The 19,958-nt window shown below is 42.9% G+C and overlaps 1 pseudogene; it reads right to left on the reverse strand.

The window, feature by feature from the left end:
• Positions 1-18,328: 18,328 nt before the first annotated feature.
• Positions 18,329-18,446, reverse strand: LOC124555456 (annotated as a pseudogene).
• Between the last annotated feature and the right edge of the window lie 1,512 nt (positions 18,447-19,958).

Genomic DNA, 19,958 nt, shown 5'->3' on the forward strand with positions numbered 1-19,958 from the left:
ACTGAGATGTGTTATGATGTTGGACTGTGATAAGTGAATATGATATCAAGCAGTCATGAGAAGCAATCAAAGTCTCTAAAATGTCATGAGGTGAATGAAATCGCTCTTGGCTGTATTCCTAAGGAGTCCCATTCCAAAAATTTTACATGCTAATCCAGAAAAGAGTCAACAGAGGTTGCCTGAAGAATGTGGCGAACAAGTTGCTGAACGCCCATGTCTCAGACATGATTGATAGCTGGCATGTCAGGCGAACGTGCTGGCCAGGGAAGCAATGCTACCTGTCCTTGTGTGAAAGGGGTTGCACATTCCTCGCCTCATGTGTGTGGACATTACACTTGTAACATAATTCAATCTCTTTCTCAGGAAATGAACGTTTTGAGCTGCTGCGCGAGTTACATATTTGCCATCGTGAACAAGGCACTGCAATCATTAAAATTACTTGATAGTTAACATGTGACGTGTTGGGGCTGGTTTCCTCCAATCAGAGTGCTCAACATTATACACGAACTGTTCGCCATTGCAAAACTGCCAGTACAGTTTGTCAGTCGCTTCCAGTTCCTTGTCAACATTCTTTCTTGATGTGTTTGGATTCCAAATCATAGGTGTGGCACTTCTATTTCGTATTTCATCACACAAAAGCAACACGCACACAAAACAATGCTAAAGAAATACACATATTTCACACACAACACTGACTAAACACTACTGCATACCTCGCACAAGACGCAATTCGGTGTCACATACACAGTTAATTATAATCACAGAGATCGGCTTATGTTAGATTAGCTTCGCAGCACTGTGGCTGGGTCACCGATGTCATAAATATAATTACGAAACACAGTGTTGTGTCACAGCACAATGGTTAGCGAATAAACATGACGTGTAGAAGGTCGTACGTTCGAATCTCATCAAATGTAGTGAATTTTTTTTAATACTGTATCTAATCGAAATATTTTGATTCTCATTTTTGTTCAGCTAGTTAAGTTATTGCATTTTTTTAATTTATAGTTCTTTGCCACATTTTCATAATCATAATACTGACTTCTTTATTGTGCTCATGTTTTTCTTCTTACAATTCTTTTTTCATCTTTAATCTGCCGGTGTTGCCTGTAATCTGCAATCAAGTGCCAATGAGGGCTGCTCATCGGTTGATAATGCACCAGCTCGTGTAAACAGTGTGAGGGTAGTTTCTTGTAATGAATGCTAGCGAGAATTTACAGTTTGCTTTTAGCGCTGAAACTGAATTTTTGCTCATAGAGGCTCACTATAATCACCGTGAAGAAAATTATAGCGATTTTAGTTCTGCCACAGACTGCAGACTGCCGTTTTCTCAGATACATGGCGCATCACGAGACTGTTGTGAGCTTAGGAGATGAGTTTAAATCTAGGGCTACAAAACGCACTTCAACCATTAGTCATTTAAAATCAGTTGCATCTCGCATTTCCGACCTACATCGCGGCGGCCACTTCCAACACTGCTCCGCGTTACACATTAAGAGAACTGCGAAGTGACCTGTCGTGTTTCTGTTTCACCTATAACTGAGAGTTAGGTGTAGAGATGGGTAGTTCGCGAACGAACGGGTGCAAAGGAACGGTTCACCAAGATGAACGACAGGACCGAGGAACCGAATTCCAAGGAACGATCTGTTCATAGTTCACTTAGGTCGCGGCGGTCTACTTATAGTTCCCGGGAGCGAGGAACGATCGGTTCATAGTTCACTGGGGTCGCGGCGATCACTTTGGCAGTTCTCGTTCCAGCCTCCGTCGCGTGCTCGTCTCAGTCTCGGTCTCCCTCGGCCGCACTCGTCGTTCTTCGCATGGCCACCTGGCGCAGTTCCACTGCCGACTGCTCCTAGTTAGCTCAGTATCCAGTTCGTTTCGTTCACTGCGCTGGCCCATTTTACATGTGTTCCAAACTGTTCTTGCACTTGGGTCTGGCTATTCAGCGTCCACGACCGGTAATCAAAAAGTATTTTATAGTTACGTAAATTACATAAAAATTACGTTGTATGTAATAGGCACGTCTTTTCAGGTAACAAAAGGACATACAGCTCACTTCATTATATCTATGAACAGCAGAAGACATACTTATAACAACGCAAGTTTTTTTGTTATTCATATGTTTTTTGGTTTCATCGACTTGATTTAGCAACTAACTTTCAATAATTTGCTTAATTTTTAGTGTAAGAAAATTCATATAAAACGATTTTCGTGTATCTTTCATATACAAAACATTACATTTAGCAGGCTCTAATTATTTTTAAGTTGTTTCCAATTTGCATTACCTGCTAGTTTGGTTTCTTTGGGGAAAAAAAGTGGGTTGTGGGTCATTTTGGCTCAGTAGGAAAAGCGGTGCCTCTCCATTTGAAAAGACATAGATTGCCATAAAATCTTATTTACTTATTATCTCAAAAACATTTGTTCAGAAGGAGCTTTCAAGCCAAAAACTTTATTACTGCGAACTGTATTATTATTATTATTATTATTATTATTATTACTATTGCTGCATTAACTTTAATAATGCAACTTAAAAACCTAAGTTTTACTAAGCATGTGACGCAACTATGATGAGAAAACCACATTTTATTTTATGTTTCCATAAAGTCTACGTCGCCTACGAACTCAGAGACAACGTGAAGTATATATAGGGTGTAAACGATTATTGTTTACAACGTAGCATAGCTATGTAGTGGAAGTCGAAACGAAGAATTTTATACAAGACACTTGTGGTCTATTAAGTTGGGAAACAGCCACCAACAGGTTTACAAGACTACATGTGCTGTAGCCCATGCGCGCCGAGTGAGATTTTCATGTTCTCTTCTCCAGCTCTCCACACATCGTCATCGATTGTTTCGCCATTGTTGCTTGCATTAGCTTGTTATTTCTTCACTGCCTAATTATTACATGTTTGTCTTTTTGTTGTATCTGCTCGTTACGGGCAACACATCGTCCATAATTGGCGAGCAGTCTGTACTCGGGGCCGGTTTTCCGTGCGCCACCCTATATTATTTCCCTGCGATCAGCCACACAACGCTACAGTTGGCCAAACGAGAGGTTCTGCAGAATCAACAGAAATTACTTCTAAAAGTGTGTAAGAATTCTGTAATGAATAAAAACTCTATACCCCAGGGGGGAGGCAAATGCCCCCTGTTGGTGCCATCCATCCTTCAGTCACCTACACTACTAGTTTTCAGTTTTTCATAAGAACCATATACCAAGCACAAATGAACTGTGAACGAGTAAAAATGAACTTTTCCCAAAAAAGAACGATCAGCAGTGAACTAGTTCCCAAGGATGAACGAGTTTGCCCATCTCTAGTTAGGTGGCAGCCTATATGGCAACACTGTAATGGCAAGTGACGCGTGTATCTGTGTCGTGTGGACGGCTGCGGTGTGTGCTTGCACACTGTGGATGATGTTTGTGTTTGTGAAGGAAAGGGAGAGGGTGAAAACCATTTCCAGCACATAGCCTACTTCTCTCGAATAGCAGCTGGGACGTTAAACGTCGCCATCAGTAGTCTGATAAGCCTTCACTCCACGAGACACTGTGTAGAGGTCTGAATTCAGCTCAAGGCATAGACGTAAATTTTACCTGGTATGCAAACACCTCTCCTCCTCTTGCAACCGAGCGAGGTGGCGCAGTGGAGGACGACGGTTCAATCCCGCGTCTGGCCATCCAGATTTAGGTTTTCCGTGATTTCCCCAAATCGCTCCAGGCAAATGCCGCTATGGTTCCTTTGAAAAGGCACGGCCGACACCCTTCCCCGTACTTTCCTAATTCGATGAGACCGATGGATGACCTCGCTGTCTGGTCTCCAACTCCCAAACAACCCAACCCAACCCTCCTCTTGCCAGCCAAATATTAGGGACGAAAATTTCTTACACCGTCGTGATTAGTACCGGATACCTCCAAGTCGAGCACACAATGCACTGGCGTCCATTAGCGATTTCGGCTACGGAGTCGGATTTCCACGTTTTGCCCTGCTGAATGTGACATTTGGAGTTGCCTTAAGGGCACTGTCTCTTACTCTAAAACTTCTCTAAAAATGGCTCTGAGCACTATGGGACTTAACATCTGAGGTCATCAGTCCCCTAGAACTTAGAACTACTTAAATCTAACTAACCTAAGGACATCACACACATCCATGCCCGAAGCAGGATTCGAAACTGCGACCGTAGCGGTCGCGCGGTTCCAGACTGAAGCGCCTGGGGCCGGTGTGGCCGAGCGGTTCTAGGCGCACCAGTCCGGAACCGCGCGACCGCTACGGTAGCAGGTTCGAATCCTGCCTCGGGCATGGATGTGTGTGATGTTCTTAGGTTAGTTAGCTTTAAGTAGTTCTAAGTTCTAGGGGACTGATGACCTCAAATGTTAAGTCCCATAGTGCTCAGAGCCATTTGAACCATTTGAAGCGTCTTGAACCTCTCGGCCACACCGGCCGGCAAAACTTCTCTGGCGTAGCGTTTGTTGTTCAGGTTGCAGGTAGGAGTCTATATCGCATATTGCAATAAGTGACGCCTAAGACACTTGATATTTACCAGCTATGTCGCTGAAAAGGGCAGGCTGCAGATTGCGATCGCCACTGCAGTCAACTGGCACACAACAGGAACACTAAACTTGGCCATCTGGCGTGTCAGGGTCAGCGTTAACTTGTCAATTGCAGTCTGCGGCAATTGACGTCGAAGCAACTGCGTGCATACCGCAGCATACTGAATCGAATCGTCGCCGCGGGTAGCTTCACACTATTTTGTTTCTCCGTCATCGAGCCGACACTAGGAAGCAATATTGCACTGAAACAGTGCTTGCATTGTGTGGTCCAGTGTTCGGCCATTGCTGTGCAAGACTCTCTCCCGTCTACTGCGTCCGCACAGGACACACTGTCATAACAGCACACCCTGTACGAGCTTTGGTGCTATGATAATGCAAAACTATCTGCATCATATGATTCTGGTCCATTCGAACTCGCAAGCATGTTGATATTCCACTCCTTGACATCGATTAGCCATTGTGGCATTTTCTTCCATGTTTTCCTCTTCGTATGGCGGCTCTTCAGTGGTGAAGGTGGCTAAACATACATTTCCCATCGAGTGAGGTGGTGCCGTCGTAAAACACTCGACTCGCATTTCATAAAAAGATGTTACGGCTACCCAGTTTTAGCTGTGGTTTCCCTATATTGTCAAAGGAAAAAGTTGAGGTTGTTCGTTGGAAAAGGACAAGACTGATTTCTTCCTCCATTCTCCCCATTCCGAGCTTGTGTTTTGTCTCTAATGGCCTCTTCGTCAACAGGCTTAAATCCCATCTTCATTTCTTCATTCCGACATTTTCACCCGAACATAAAATGGGACTGCAAAGCATGCTCTACGGCATACACCCCCCAATGTTGCTCACTTGTTGTCGGTACACTGGCGTACACAGCTTCTACCGATGGATTCATTCACGATATTCTCTGTAGCAATTGCATTTTCACAACCGTTAGTGTACTAGACAATATCGACGGAATATGGTCCTGTCAATGTGTTCCTGTTGCAAGTGATCCCTTGGATGATCTGTTCAAACACTTTTGAGTTCCAAAAGTAACTAACAACATTTTTGTATCTGCATTAGGAACAATCGCAACAGATACACACTCTGCCTACACGGGATTTCTCTCTTGCTGGTTTCACAACCTCTGCCTCTTTTCAGTAAGCTTCCCACTAACCATTGAAACAAATAGCTAAGCTTCACAGACTGATTCGAACCTTTAAGTTGTCACAAGTTTCTCTTGATACCTGCCAGACACCCCATGTGTCAGAAAACGACTGCAGCACAATCTCATAAAAGTTCGATACAACATGTACTGCATGAACCGCAAACAAATTTTTTCTCAGTGACAAATCTTGAGATTGTGTCCAACTCAAAGTCTCTGACGCATGCGGAGTGAGGTGACTCGTAGTTACATCCAACTCGTATTGGGAGAAAGCTGGACTTGATTTTTCGTTCAGGACGGTCATGGCTTATTTCTGCCTTCATCCTTGAACAGCGGGGGTAGTGTTCTGTCCATAATGATCTCGATGTGAACGGGACGCAGCACTTTTTAAGTTCCCTTCCATCCGTCTTGTGCACATTTCCATCACGTTTAGTGTCACATAATCTTTTTGGAAAGGTGTATTTTAATTTTTACGATTTCTGTCGCGTTATCTTCGTCTTTGGTGTTTAGGCCCTATGGGCTTACACAATCTTGACATCTTACAGTGTGGGTCTTCCTTCTTCTTCATGGCGCTGCGTTTTGAACCTGAGGTATCTGAATGATAGCGGGCCGACCAGTGTGGCCGAGCGGTTCTAGGCGCTACAGTCTGGAACCGCGCGCCCGCTACGGTCGCAGGTTCGAATCCTGCCTCGGGCATGGATGTGTGTGGTGACCTTAGGTTAGTTAGGTTTAAGTAGTTCTAAGTTCTAGGAGACTGATGACCTCAGATGTTAAATCCTATAGTGCTCAGAGCCATTTGAACCAATGATAGCGGCGCTGCTTTATGCACCAATAACAACTCGTCTTCTTACGTTTCCGGAAGCGTCAGCCACTAAGACGTGTCCTGCCACCAGTTGACTTCGCTGCTGAGAAAAAACATTAGCGCGGCATTTCCTGTTGTTCCAAACTGAGTATCTGAGACGCGGTAACTGAATTTTTATACTTTGTAAAAATTGACGTGTCATTGGTTAAATTATTTCGATACTCAGTTGTTTTACAGTTCTTTTCTCTCTTGTTACCGAAGTTCCGATTAATATTCTTTGGCAAGTCCTCGTAACAGTAGCGGAGCGAAAGAAGGTTTTAGGTACATTTTTGTTCGTGAAGAGAACCAGTCTCAATCAGGTGAAGAAGCGGATCACTTTGCGCAAAAACATGGTATGTATATTAAACACTAAGTTTCTTTCACAGATACCTACCACCTTCGTTGTAAGCTGGTGCCTACGTGTGGTCATACGTTACATTTCCCTCATAAAACCTAATATATATGTCAAAACTATCAACGTTACTCTTGTCACAAAAAGTGATGGAAATACACGCTGTACGAGATTCCTGATTAATTTCTCGACATGATGATACATTCTTAGGAAATTATTTTTTGTTGCACGCCAAAAATGTTGTGATTTTAGCTATTGTATTTATTCATGTTCATCTAAATAGCAGTTGTCTTGTAAACTTACAGTAATCGAGGAAAATATTCATACGTAACAGACACCAAAACGGTGTTTGAATAATTTGTGTTTGATGTTTTGACGATGCAGGTGCTTCTTTTGTCGTCATCATTATCGCTGCTATCAACAACATCGTTCTGTATACCTTCGGTCACTTTATTTCACTATCGCGGTTATACTGTCATAATGGACACAACCACTTCACATTCACTTCGTGCTTTCAAAGGTACCTTTCTTTCTTTCCAATTTCTTTGTGGACCTGGAAGATTGTAGTAAGATAAGAATAAGAATGAGGCAACCAACGGATAGCATCGAGAATTGGACGGTAGTTTTTCATCACTAATTGCAGAAAATTCTGAATCCTCAATCAGTGGCATGGAATCTAATTTACGATCCATGCTTTCAGAAGGGTAATACAGAATTATTACCCTATTTGCTCAAAAGTATCCGGTCGCACCCAAAAACATACGTTTTTCATATTAGGTGCATTGTGCTGCCACCCATATTAGCGACCTCAATAGTCATTAGACATCGTGAGAGAGCAGAATGGAGAGCTCCGCAGAACTCACGGACGTCGGAAGTTGTCAGGTGATTGGGTGTCACATGTGTCATACGTCTGTACGCGAGATTTCCACACTCCTAAACATCCCTTGGTCCACTGTTTCCGATGTGATAGTGAAGTGAAAACGTGAAGGGACACGAACAGCACTAAAGCGTACAGACCGACCTTGTCTGCTGACTGACAGAGACCACCGACAGGTGAAGAGCGTCGTAATGTGTAATAGGCAGACATCTATCCAGACCATCACATCTGAATTCCAAAGTGCTTCGGAATCCACTGCAAGTGCTATGACAGTTAGGCGGGAGGTGAGAAAACTTCGATTTGATGGTCGAGCGGCTGCTCATAAACTACACATCACGCCGGTAAATACCAAACGACGCCTCGCATGGTGTAAGGACCTTAAACATTGGACGATTGAACAGTGTAAAAACGTTGGGTGGAGTGACGGATCACGGTACACAATGTGGCGATCCGATGGCAGGCTGTGGGTATGGTGAATGCCCAGTGAACGTCATCTGCCAGCGTGTGTAGTGCCAACAGTAAAATTCGGAGGCGGTGGTGTTGTGGTGTGGTCGTGTTTTTCATGGATGGGCTTTGCACCCCTTGTTGTTTTGCGTGGCACTATCACAGCACAGACCTACATTGATGTTTTAAGCACCTTCTTGCTTCCAACTGTTGAAGGGAAATTCGGGGAAGGCGACTGCATCTTTCAACATGCACACGTTAATAATGCACGGCCTGTGGTGGAGTGGTTACACGACAATAACATCCCTGTAATGGACTGGCCTGAGCTGAGTCCTGAGCTGAATGCTATAAAAGACCTTTGGGATGTTTTGGAACGTCGACTTCGTGTCAAGCCTCACCGACCGACAGCGATACCCCTCCTCAGTGCAGCACTCCGTGAAGAATGGGCTGCCATTCCCCAAGAAACCTTCCAGCACCTGATTGGACGTTTTCCTGCGAGAGTGGAAGCTGTCATCAAGGCTAAGGGTGGGCCAACACCACACTGAATTCCAGCATTACCGATGGAGGGCGCCACGAACTTGTAAGTCATTTTCAGCGAGGTGTCCGGATACTATTGAGCACTTAGTGTAATTAGAGATCATTTCAATAGTTTATTCACCACTATGAAACTGAAGGTCGAATATTAAATTCTCGGAAGTTCAGATTTCTTATCCATCGAATCTATTATTTTGTATGAAGACTGTTTTCGCCTCTGACTTCGGAAACGTAACTACAGTTTCACATTTTAACGTTTCAAATAATGTATCCATCGTCAGTAACGGACGTCACTTTTTATATGTTCACTGTAGTATGAAAATTTCAGTCTTTTGATATTTTTTAATATACACTGCGTATGACGATGTGGAAAAGTTTTTAGTCGTTTACAAGACCGGCTTTCTTGACGTCGTTAAACAGTTTGCAGTTTTGGATATATCTTGATATTAATGATATAGGAGTGTTTTAATTACGTGTACCATTCGCATTTTTTTATTAATTAAACTGTTCTGGAATTCATCATCTATTTTTGACAACGTTGTAAATTTCCATCACTGTGAACCATTCACGTAAGCGCGACGTTATTAAAACCATAACACAAAATTGTCTTTGATTCTTGTGTACAAGCACACAAGCATTTCTACTTTCTCTTTATTGGTGTGCAATGTACTTTGCTGAAGCTTCAGCTGAGGGCGGTTGACTGAACTTCCGGTTTTCTTTGTGTTTCCATTTGTTTACTGTAAACTCCATCTAGAGAACAGGTTACGTTACCCTGTTTACCTGCACTGTGTGGCAGTACAGGAGAGCCACAGACAATTTTGTGTTACGTTTTTTTTAATAATGTCGTGCTTGCGTGAATGGTTCACTGTGATATGTTTTTGAACAGTTCCTGAGGAGAGGAAGTGGCTTACCGAATAAAAAAAGTTGGGGTACTATGTAGAACAGACGCACTGTTGCTGATATCTTCCCAGCGAACCAGGTTACAAGAAAGGCAGTCATGCCGGTTAATCTCCCCCTGACAGCTAAACAATATTTTCTTGATATATTTGTTACTTAGGTTCTGGGCAAAAACTTAATTGGGGTGGTCAAGATGAATAGAGCACCTTGCGTATGTTCTGTGACGCTCATTAGAGGCTACGTTAGCTAGCTAATATTTACACTTTACTGGAATCCTAGACCAAATCTTTGCATTCTTTCTGTGGCAGTCGTCTTTGCTATGTCTATCCCCTGTTCAGTTTCTGTTCGTCGTGGAAGCCTTTTCAACTGTCCATAACTGACCTATACATTTTTCGGTCTGAGATGTCTCTTTGATTTAATGCGTCCCGTTCAATATCCTTTCTTACCTCTCTGAATCGTTAGTCGCAAACTTTGGGTCTGCTGTCAAGTATACTAAAAATCTGTCTTAGCGAGCCTCATGCCAACCACCCTAAATCGATATTCGTAAAAACATTTTCTTCTTTTCCTAATTGGCTCAATTAACTGTGTATTTTCCTGGTGTAGTTCTTCCCTTCTTCGTAATCTATAATGCCTGTCCACGATCTTTTGACTCATTATTTTGTGGAGCATTTTTCTCTCGAATTTCTCAGTTTTTCGTAGTCCTGATATCCCTGTCATTCGGAGATTTTCACAATACACGGAGACTCCTTTTTAATAACAGTGTTGTAGTGTCTTAGTTTTACCTAAACTTGGCTTTTCTTTGGTGTAAAGCATGTGTTCTACGATAAGAACTACCCATATTTTTTCGCCTGATGTTGTTGGCTAGTTTTCAGTTGCGCTATTTCCCCCTAGATATTTAATGCTGTAAACTTTTTCTACCATGCCATGTATCCCTGTGTCTGTTGTGTAAAGAGATAGGCAGGTAGGACTTTGCAACCAATTCCTCTTCAGGTTTTACCGGAGTTATCAACAAAAGCATGTAACCCCGTAAAATAAAATCCATAGTAGTACAAAGCGATCGCGCTGACAGTGGTACAGGACCACCCCTTCCAGTCCAACGACGAAGTTATCTGTTATTTGGATGCTCACGGACATAAAGCTACATCTATACACATATTGCGCGAACCATCATAAAGCGCATGGCGGAGTGTACCTCGTACCAATGCTAGTCATTCCCCCTCCTGTTCCACTCACAAGTGGAAGGACGTCTTTAGAGTCGTCAGTTTTCTGGCAATTTGCCAAACGGGTGCTGATTCATATACCTTCTCTTCTCCCACGCTGTCTTACATCATGTTCCTCAAATCTATTATACAAACAGAAACAGTCCTTTGTGGAGAATTTTGGCCAGTTTCCTGTGGCTTTAATGCTCCAGTTTACATTCAGGGCGACGACATCTGCTGCGAAATTGTACAATCGTTCGATTTTCCGGGCACTACATACAGTTGCGCCTTACACTGAATACATGTCTGCGGGTTACCGTAACGAGTAACAACACATGTTGGACACCCATCGTGAACTATAAACAGTGATAAACTGCATTGTGGATGCATCACAGACGATTATGCATTCTTTTTTAAGGTGGCGTCACCAATGCCAGCACATAAGGCAGCTGTTTTAGCTCGATGCATGTAACTTTGCCGGCTAGAATTTTTAGAACGGAACCGACAGCAGAACATGACCTCTGAACTGCCTCTTTAAGATTCCTTGTAATTATTATTATTTACGATACACTCCTGAAACTTGGTACACCTGTATTATTGCATGAACGTAATCGAGTGCTGTAATTAGAATTTCCTATTACAAATACAAATGATACTTAATCTATCGTGTATAAGAACGTTTTCGTTCCAAATTTGATTTTTAGTAAATAACTTGAAAACTAATAGAGGTAGAATATTGGTGTCACGTATATAATGTATGTTGTACATGTAACAGAGGTTAAATACGAATTTTCATATTTCTGAGTCTAACGTTTAGCACCTTCAGTTTTTTGTAAAAACGCCGATTTTGGCCAAAATATTGCTCTTATCAAGTCGCGACTTGTAACTTTTAATTGTGACATACATTTGCGTATTCTGAACAGTTTTTAGCAGTGTAGTCACATTATTCTGCGCCACTTTTTTTAAGATCGTATATTTTGCTTCGCATTTTCATTTGATCATTCTGAGACCTTACCATGTTAACATTAATATACTGAAGCATACAATGACGAAGTTTGGAAAAGTTATTTTAATTTTTAATTTCACTGTTAGATTATAGTCCAATCCTTTGTATACTAAGCATAGGCGCGTTATGATGACGTGGCGCTGGTGGTAGTGAACCGGAGTAAGCTCCGGCACACTCGCTCGCCTCTGTACCTCTCACAATGATAAAGCGCTTGTTTCGCCTCAAGTTGGATGCATTGGGTTATAATTTTTTCATACAAATACGTCATGCACGTTTGCGATGGAGTTTAGGAGTTTTCCCTCATAATTCTTCTGACTGTAACTGCTTAATAAAGAAATCATTCGCGTTTAAAGAAATCCGTCTTCCTGCGTGAATTACCAGGGTATCTGCAGTTTACGAGTAATACAAGCAGAATAGTTTCGCACATTATTATGCCTTAAGCTACATTTCATGTTGTATGGTACGTGGTCTTGTGGTACCAACATGAGAAACCCACGACAGCTAGACATCTTATAGACAGTTAACTGCAGAGGTATGGTGAACAATGCAATTACGAACAGAGCTAATGAAACCAGAAACGTTACATGGTGTTTGGGCGTTACTAACTTAAAATTCCACTCAGGCCGTCCTAATTCAAGATTTTTATGATTTCTCTTAATCACCTCAAAGCAAATCTGGTAAGTTTCCTCAGTTCCTCAAAGAACCCACGGCCGATTTCATCAGTCAGCTTCATCGCATCCAATCTAGTGTTTGTCTCCAATGACCACGACGTCGGCTAAGTACTAGTTATCTAAAATCCTTTCGTTTTTATCTCTCTTAATACAATGAAGAGCCAAAGAAACTGGTACACCTGCCTAATATCGTTTAGCGCCTCCGCGACCACGCAGAAGTGCCGCAACACGACGTGACATGGACTTGACTAATGTCTGAGGTAGCGCTGGAGAGAGCTGATACCATCAATCCTGCAGGGCTGTCCTTAAATCCGTAAGAGTACGAGAGGGTGGAGATCTCTTCTGAAAAGCACGTTGCCAGGCATCCCATATATGCTCAATAATGTTCATGTCTGGGGACTTTGGTGACCATCTGAAGTGTTTAAACTCAGAAGAGTGTTTCTGGAGCCATTCTGTAGCAATTCTGACGTGTGGGGTGTCACATTGTCCTGGTGGAATTGCCCAAGTCCGTCGGAATGCACAGTGGTCATGAATGGATGCAGGTGATCAGAGAGGATGCTTACGCACGTGTCACCTATCAGAATAGTATTTAGACGTATCAGGGGTCCCATATGATTCCAACTGCACACACCCCAGCCATTACAGAGCCTCCACCAGTGTGAACAGTCTCCTGCTGACGTGCAGGGTCCATGGATTCATGAGGTTGTCTCCATACCCGTACACGTCCATCTGCTCGATACAATTTGAAGCGAGACTCGTCCGACCAGGCAACATGTTTCCAGTCATCAAGGCGTTGCCTACCGCAGCGCCGTATTCTGCCTGTTTACATATCTGTATATTTGAATACGCATGCCTGTACCAGTTTATATGGCGCTTCAGTGTATATTCCTCTTTGATCAAACGGAGTCTGACACAAGAAACCATGATCATACGTTTCACCATACATCGCATGGGTACATACGTTAGTTCATCTTTTTCCCAAAACTAAGAATAGTTCTGTCTCCGTGTTTCTTGATTTTCTTACACTGTTTTCCTTCGGGGTCATATTATTCTGGTTAGCTGCTCTGATTTGTAAAAGTGGCATTTGCGGCTGGATTACAATGTAAATTTTACGTAATACGTAAAATGGAATTTTAATTATTAAGTCTACAACTTTGCTTCCGCCCATTTTGCAATAGACGGCAGTAGCGGCAAGTGGGATTCGGGTGGTTGGTCATAGATGTAATATAATAAACTTAGGCATCTGTAAACATAATTCCATAAAATTGTTAGTCGATTTGTGATTGCGTCATAAGGTTATTCTCGATTAAGTACGTCAACTTCGTACCCATTTCTCGCCATTTGATGGAAGTTTTAATTTTCTGCTTTAAAATGAAGAAATCTGAGGCTGTGTCTCTTAAAATGCTGGATAAGACCAATGGTGAGGGAACTATTAGCGGAAAAATGTGCAGAGAATATTTTCAACGCCTTAAGAACGGTGATTTTGATGTCGAGGACCGGCATGGCGGTGGAAGACAGAAAGTTTTCGTAGCTACTGAAACAGACGAAGACAGTTTGCTTTATCGAAAGCAAAATCCGTCAAAATTATCATGGAAACATTGAAATGAGAAGTCCTATCCTTCCCTCTGTATTCTCCATACGCTGCTCTCTCTTTGACTACCACCTTTTTCGATCAGTGGCATACAGTCTGGCTGACCAGCACTTTCGATCATATGAACAAGTGCAAAATTGAATCGATTCATGGGTCCCCACAAAAGCCGTCCAGTTCTTCCGCCACGGGATTCGTATGCTATCCGAAAGATGGGAGAATTTAGTGGCCAGCGATGGTCAATACCATTAATCATAATTTTTTTGTAAGTTTTTCACAATAAAGCCCCGAACTTCGAGAAAAAACGGCAGAAGCAAAGTTGTAGACCTAGTATTATTTTTCATGAATAAGGAGCCAGAATATGTTAAATGCGTAATACGTGATGCATAAGATAATGCTGCTTTTTATTTATCGGAGATCCCATCCATACTTCTCACGTAATACCTCGCCTGTTTAAGGTGCTATTGAAGTGGAGGGATGAATAACCTATCGAAAATGACTATCAGCCCAAAACTGTTAGTAATCTACGTTAAGAATCACAGAGGTTTAATAATGTTTCCCCACAGAAAATACTGTGTGAGTAGGAACTATTCTGCAAGGTGCAGATGTTTACCTGTATTTATTTCACTGTACTACACGACGCTACAGAAACACAATTCGTTAGTTACGCCGTTTCATTTATAGTCTGCAAACTAGGAGCGTCGCAAATTAAAGAGATTATTTATTGTAACAGAATTAACTGAAGTGACATATAATTTATGAGCCTTATTAACATTTTTAACTGATTTATTGTTGATATGACGGACTGTAAAACTTTTTTTTCTGTGCTATCGAAGGAGATTCTGCAGTGAATGCAAATAAGAAAATGGTTCAAATGGCTCTGAGCACTATGGGACTTAACTACTGTGGTCATCAGTCCCCTAGAACTTAGAACTATTTAAACCTAACTAACCTAAGGACATCACACACATCCATGCCCGAGGCAGGATTCGAACCTGCGACCGTAGCAGTCGCGGATTCGAACCTGCGACCGTAGCAGTCGCGCGGTTCCGGACTGCGCGCCTAGAACCGCTAGACCACCGCGGCCGGCAATGCTAATAAGAAAGAATTCTATTTCATAAATATAATTATAAAAGCTGCGGAATAGTTACATTTTTCTTGACAAGGAACTATCTTAAAGCTGTACTTATTATCTCAAAAAATAGATACATACTTATTTTTTGTTTGTTTTCAACTACATGCCTGCTGCACTGGTACACATTGAATTTCATACACCATTGTAGCGTAATATGCCACTGGAGGAGACAAAATAATACTAGACAGCCCATTGATAATGTGGGGTATCGTTGGGGTAATTCATTTTCTGCATTTGGAGAGGAAAAGCTGCGAAAACGGACGCTGAGCTTGTGGAATAATACGGTATCGATGGACTATCATGTGACACAGTGGTCAGGAGACGGAAGCACTTTCAGTGCAGCGAAAAACTTCTGAATGACTAAGAACAAAGTAGCAGACCATCCTCCGGTGAAGAGCCAAGAATCGTGAGAGAAGAGAAAGCCCAGGTATTGGAAGCCCGGTGTATCACAACCAAGGTGACGGAGAAAGGATGGGATTATGCTGGCATCTCGCTCCTTGCTGCTCGCCGGCATGGCCCTGCGATGATGGATCAAACCCGCTGCGTCTTGAAGGTTCATTTAACCTGCACCACCGCTGCTCGCCCCACTGCTCGCTACGATCCTCGCCAGGTTAAGCTGGTTTGTATTTCGCGCTGCGACTATCGCCGTATATCCTGAAACTCTGGCTGTGATTGGCTACTTCAAGATCACTTAAGCAGTGCCGAAGTTGACGCTGCTAGCACTCTGCTCAATAGGTAAACACCTGAAGGGTAGTTGTTCCCGGAGGGCAGCGAGCAACGAGGCTGCAGCGTAAATGCATCGATATTACCGGCTGGGAGTGAGGTGCGATGTGCCAACAGCGAGCAGCGAGGTGCCTTTAGGGATGGAAAACCATTACCAGTATTTTGGTTCTGAATAACAGGTATTTTTCGGTATTTGTCTTTTCTCGGTTATAACGGGTGTGTATTTTTTACTAATAACTGAGTAATAAAACGAAATATTAATTAGCAATGCAGTGCTAAAATTCTTCGTTTTTAAATAAACATTTCTTTAAAAAACAATAATTTTTATTTGTAAAATTTCCATTGGTTTGAAATATTGCGTTATTATATAAAATGAATAAAGCCCCCACCTGGTCTACACAGTAGTTTCTCACTGTCGTCGCTGGACATCCATTACACTGCAGAATGGCACCAGCCGAAGTCTGGAAATGTTTTTACGAGCCGACCGTTTTGGCCGAGCTGTTCTAGGCGCTTCAGTCCGGAACCGCGCTGCTGCTACGGTCGCAGGTTCGAATCCTGCCTCGGGTATGGATGTGTGTGATGTCCTTCGGTTAGTTAGGTTTAAGTAGTTCTAAGTCTAGGGGACTGATGACCTCCGATGTTAAGTCCCATAGTGTTTAGAGCCATTTGCACCATTTTTGTTTTTACGAAGTGACGTAACCATGAAATACAACGCTTGATATCATTAAAAGATTAAAGATTTGTCTGCTGTTTCCATGAAATAATGAATGAGCAAGGAAATTATATAAGTTAAGAACTTAACAACAATTCACTCGTAGTATACAACAAAAGTAGAAAGTAGCTGATCTGCTACCTGTATCTACATAATATGCCATGAACTGCTCATAGCCCTTCTAAACGGACAAACTATCACGAAAAACAGAATTCTTCCACCTCAGTTTTCACCCTTCGGCACTGACTATTCATAATGGCCAGATAGCGGTATGATCCCCGATTACAGCATGATTTTTGAGCAAAGTTTCAAAAAGTTAGAATCAATAGGAGAATAGAGGTGTTGTTTTTGTAGCATTGAACCACTTATCTATTTTCGAGAACAGCAGTGAACGGTTAATGGACTAAGTTTCTTTTATTGCCTATTTAATTTAATACTTTGATTGTATGTACCTTGAAACACAGGGTGTCAAAATTTTTCAACCTTTGTTCAATTCCTACGTTTATTACAAAAAATAATAGGAATAAAAAACCTGGTTTTAACACTCCGTTTCAACTGACGTGAAAAAAAAAAAATAAAAACGATATAGCCGAAAACCGGCTGTTTCAGCGATAACCGCCATCCCTTGGTGCAAGGAGCGAGGATGCAGCATAGATGTACCCTGACACATGTATCAGTATTCAGCATCTCGTACGACATTCTGACCATGGCAAATGCTGCCGCCCGCTGGCTTCCGCGAGTGCTCACAGCCATTCAGGAAGTCCATGCAACCGAGGCAGCAGCGGTATCAGGACAATCCAGATGACTTCTTTAGCCGCTTTATAGCCATGGACGAGAGGTAGGCGTACAATCGTTCTGAGATGAAGGAGCAAAACAAACAGTGGAAACATGTGGATTTACCACTGCCGTAAAATGGGAAGTCTCAAGCATCAATGGGCAAAGCGATGCTGAGGGTTTTTGTGGGACTGCCGTGTTGTGGTGCTAACAGATTATGCTCGTAAGCAACAAATCGTCTCAAGAGCACGATATCTCCTGACGAAGTTACAGGTGGTTACAAACCTGCCCAAGACGGTGTTTTTGTTCCATGACAACGTCCAGGCCGGCCACTGTGGCCGAGCGGTTCTAGGCGCTTCGAATCCTGCCTCGGGCATGGATGTGTGTGATGTCCTTAGATTTAAGTAGTTTTAAGTCTAAGAGACTGATGACCTCAGATGCTTAGAGCCATTTGAACCATTTGAACAACGTCCAGCTCATTCTGTCACAGGACGCAGTCACACCTGCTGCCTCTTTCTGGGAAGAATTGTTTTTGCACCTCCCGTGCTCTCCTGACATGGCACCCAATGACGTCTTCTTCTTTCCTTGGATGAAGGAACCATTGGGTGACAGGCATTTCTATAATGACGACGAGAAGATTTTTGAAGTGGAACATTCCCTGAACTGTTAAAAACTAAACTAAACTCCGCCCGGAACAGGCCATGAAGACTCAACGGCACCGACCGACCGCCGTGTCATCCTCAGACCACAGGTGTTACTGGATGCAGATATGGAGGGCCATGTGGTCAGCACACCGCTCTCCCGGCCGTATGTCAATTTACGAGACCGGAGCCACTACTTCTCAATCAAGTAGTTCCTCAGTTTGCCTCACAAGGGCTGAGTGCACGCCGCTGGCCAACAGCACTTGGCAGACCGGATGGTCACCCACCCAAGTGCTAGCCCAGCCCGATAGCGCTTAACTTCGGTGATCTGACGGGAACCGGTATTACCACTGCGGCATGGCCGTTGACATCTCAAGTGAATGTAAGAAATATATTTCCAAACAAGAAACACAGCATATACCGTCGACACTTCTTAACGGGGACTGGTGTTACCACTGCGGCAAGGCCATTGGCCTGAACAGCTAAGAGCAAAATTTTACAGCCAAAATCTTCAATCAGTCATTGCAAAAAACTGTCGCACGAAAGAACAAACACCATTACCAGGCCTCATGGTCACAGTTTGATTATTCCGGAACCATAATTAAAACTTTATTACTGCCCCTCGTGTAGATTTTTCCGAACTACCTACATTTCATTGCTGCCACTGTGTGGGCATTAAAGCAGGCAAATAGAGTTTGCTCACTCCGAATGTGCACACAAACAATTCCCGTCACTATGGTCTGACCGGCAGGCTTACGAGTCTTCGTATGGACATTACCCGTTATGCTCCTCAGACCTGAGCAAAAAAATGGTTCAAATGGCTCTGAGCACTATGGGACTTAACATCTATGGTCATCAGTCCCTTAGAACTTAGACCTACTTAAACCAAACTAACCTAAGGTCATCACACAGCACCCAGTCATCACGAGGCAGAGAAAATCCCTAACCCCGCCTGGAATCGAACCCGGGCGCGGGAAGCGAGAACGCTACCGCACGACCACGAGCTGCGGACCAGTCCTGAGCAGAATTTTGCGGGTGAAAGGTTTATGTTGGTTGTCAGTGCTCTGTTCTGGAACAAAATAAGGCGAAAATATTGAATTTCAGAATAGATATAAACTGACAATTCAAATACATAAATATATTTTATTATTATACATGAAAATATTACCAGAAAATTTTTCGTGCGAGGGGCTTCAAAAAGTAAATTACACATTATTAAGGCAGGTCAAGTAACTTTTATTAAATGCTGCATTGTAGTTGAAAGGGGCACACCCGGAGCACAATTTCTCAGCACAGTAACTTAGTCAGCGCAAAGAACGGTTAGAACATTCTACCAGTAGTTCAGTTCCTAGACGACAGAAATCCGCTCCTTGGTCATGGAGACATTCGAGACCCACTGTTTGAACGTCTTCTTCGTCGGAAAAGCTGTTCAGTGGCGGCTCGCGTATATACATTGTGGAACTGCAGCACTCCTAGTTTCCACTTGATATCATCGATAACATTTAATATGACGAGTCCGTTTTCCTTTAATTCTTTCTTTACACTTGTACAATATACGGGAATCCTTCAGCTTAATTTCAGTAAATATCACCCAGTACGCGAAAGCGCAAAAAAATCATTGTATGGAACTGTGCGCTTCTCAGTTCGAGCGGCGTGGTACTTGACGGTCGTACGCATGCGCGCTTGGACGCCGCACACGGAGTCAGCGAGAGGGGGGGAGCACTGTTCCTCCCGCGGTGCCGATCCTGGCGTACTGGTGCTTGGAAAGGTTCTTTTACTGCACGTTTGTTGTGCTTAAAAACGATGTTCATGTTCTTGAAGATGATCATATGCAGAAAACTTTAAACCTGACCTTACATCCCCACGGAATAAGGCCTGCGA

The sequence above is a fragment of the Schistocerca americana genome, chromosome 1 (assembly GCF_021461395.2).
Source record: "Schistocerca americana isolate TAMUIC-IGC-003095 chromosome 1, iqSchAmer2.1, whole genome shotgun sequence".
NCBI lineage: Eukaryota > Metazoa > Arthropoda > Insecta > Orthoptera > Acrididae > Schistocerca > Schistocerca americana.